The sequence below is a fragment of the Ascaphus truei genome, chromosome 14 (assembly GCF_040206685.1).
Source record: "Ascaphus truei isolate aAscTru1 chromosome 14, aAscTru1.hap1, whole genome shotgun sequence".
NCBI lineage: Eukaryota > Metazoa > Chordata > Amphibia > Anura > Ascaphidae > Ascaphus > Ascaphus truei.
This window is the reverse complement of record NC_134496.1, coordinates 15906152-15908897: the sequence shown is the minus strand read 5'-3', so window position 1 is coordinate 15908897 and position 2746 is coordinate 15906152.

The following is a 2746-nucleotide window of genomic DNA, read 5'->3' as shown; positions in this document are numbered from 1 at the left end:
TCCTCGTCAGATGTGGAGTTTCTTTATATACATAAGAGCAAAGTGTGTGTGTGTGTGTGTGTGTGTGTGTGTGTGTGTGTGTGTGTGTGTGTGTGTGTGTGTGTGTGTGTGTGTGTGTGTGTGTGTGTGTGTGTGTGTGTGTGTTTTTAAAACCGGGTTTGCAACTCCAGTCCTCAAGACCCCCCCGAACAGGTCAGGATATCCCTGCTTCAGGTGCAGTCAAAGACAGCCACTGATTGAGCCTGTGCTGAAGCAGGGATATCCTGGAAATCTGACCTGTTGAGGAGGTCTCGGAGGTGAGAACCCTGGGGTTAAAGGCTCAGTTCTATGTAGGAGCAGAGTGGCCACGGCTGTAATCGGGGACATTACTCTTGTACCAATGACATTTTAAATGATGAGACTATTTATAGTCTGATTTGAAATAGTTGAATAAATCTATTTTTCAATTGAGATCCCCTATAACGTTCCCTTTTCTGCCCTAATCCCAAACTTCCCTGTCACATCCTCCAGCCGTCACCAATGCCAGAGATTGTCAATGTCAGATCATTTTCTCATGGGTCTCTTAAATATGGAAGTTAGATATGTCGTGATATCGCACACTACATGACCCGCAGGTCTCTGTCCATGGTCCTGCGAGTGTGACCACCTCCAGTCCTCTAGTGCCACCAAGAGGTCAGGTTATAAGGATATCCCTGCTTCAGCGCAGGAGGTGCAGTCTAAGCCACCTGTGCTGAAGCAGGGATATCATTAGAGCCTGACCTGGTAGGACTGGAGTTGGCCACCCCTGGTATAGAGGAATATATAGCAGGGTACCACCATCCACTGTGTTATCATTAATAAACAGAAAGTACATGGAAAAATAAGGGGGGGGGAGGACCCCTTAGTCAGGAAACAAAGGAGGATTAAATACCGTGTGAGAAACAGACATTTGTGCCAAAATAGTCACCGGGTTGGATGTCCCACCTAATAAGCATAGGTGAGCGCAGTGCGCTGGGTTGTTGCACAGTAAACCTTCACATATTGGCTGTTAACGCCGAAAGTTTGAGTGTGAGATCGTAACCATACTTCTTATTGAGAGACGTGGGTGTTGCTACAAGATGTGATGAAGGTCCGCGGGGCGATACAGGGATTACCCGTACAGCAGGAGAGTGATTTACACCACAGCCGGCACTGATCTCCCACATTGTCAGAACTCGGACAGTGCTGGTTAGTGTAAGGGGATGGGCAGGCTGGCGTATTAGGGTAAGGGGATGGGCAGGCTGGCGTATTGGGGTAAGGGGATGGGCAGGCTGGCGTATTGGGGTAAGGGGATGGGCAGGCTGGTGTATTAGGGTAAAGGGATGGGTAGGCTGGTGTATTAGGGTAAGGGGATGGGCAGGCTGGCGTATTGGGGTAAGGGGATGGGCAGGCTGGCGTATTGGGGTAAGGGGATGGGCAGGCTGGTGTATTAGGGTAAAGGGATGGGCAGGCTGGTGTATTAGGGTAAGGGGATGGGCAGGCTGGCGTATTAGGGTAAGGGGATGGGCAGGCTGGCGTATTAGGGTAAGGGGATGGGCAGGCTGGCGTATTGGGGTAAGGGGATGGGCAGGCTGGTGTATTAGGGTAAAGGGATGGGCAGGCTGGTGTATTAGGGTAAGGGGATGGGCAGGCTGGCGTATTGGGGTAAGGGGATGGGCAGGCTGGCGTATTGGGGTAAGGGGAGATGGGCAGGCTGGTGTATTGGGGTAAAGGGATGGGCAGGCTGGTGTATTAGGGTAAGGGGATGGGCAGGCTGGCGTATTGGGGTAAGGGGATGGGAAGGCTGGTGTATTAGGGTAAGGGGATGGGCAGGCTGGCGTATTGGGGTAAGGGGATGGGCAGGCTGGCGTATTAGGGTATGGGGATGGGCAGGCTGGTGTATTGGGGTAAGGAGATGGTCAGGCTGGTGTATTAGGGTAAGGGGATGGTTAGGCTGGCGTATTAGGGTAAGGGGATGGTCAGGCTGGCATATTCAGGTAAGGGGATGGGCAGGCTGGCATATTGGGGTAAGGGGATGGGGCAGGCTGGCGTATTGGGGTAAGGGGAGATGGTCAGGCTGGCGTATTAGGGTAAGGGGATGGGCAGGCTGGTGTATTAGGGTAAGGGGATGGTCAGGCTGGCGTATTAAGGTAAGGGGATGGTCAGGCTGTTGTATTGGGGTAAGGGGATGGGCAGGCTGGTGTATTAGGGTAAGGGGATGGTCAGGCTGGCGTATAAGGTACGGGGATGGTCAGGCTGGCATATTGGGGTAAGGGGATGGGCAGGCTGGCATATTGGGGTAAGGGGATGGGGCAGGCTGGCATATTGGGGTAAGGGGATGGGCAGGCTGGTGTATTAGGGTAAGGGGATGGGCAGGCTGGTGTATTAGGGTAAAGGGAATAGCAGGCTGGCGTATTGGGGTAAGGGTAAGGGCAGGCTGGTGTATTAGGGTAAGGGGATGGTCAGGCTGGCGTATTAGGGTAAGGGGATGGTCAAGCTGGTGTATTAGGCTATGGGGATGGGCAGGCTGGCGTATGGGGAGATGGACAGGCTGGCGTATTGGGGTAAGGGGAGATGGGCAGGCTGGCGTATTAGGGTATGGGGATGGGCAGGCTGGCGTATTAGGGAAAGGGGATGGGTCAGGCTGGCGTATTAGGGTAAGGGGATGGTCAGGCTGGCGTATTAGGGTAAGGGGATGGTCAGGCTGGCGTATTAAGGTACGGGGATGGTCAGGCTGGCGTATTAGGGT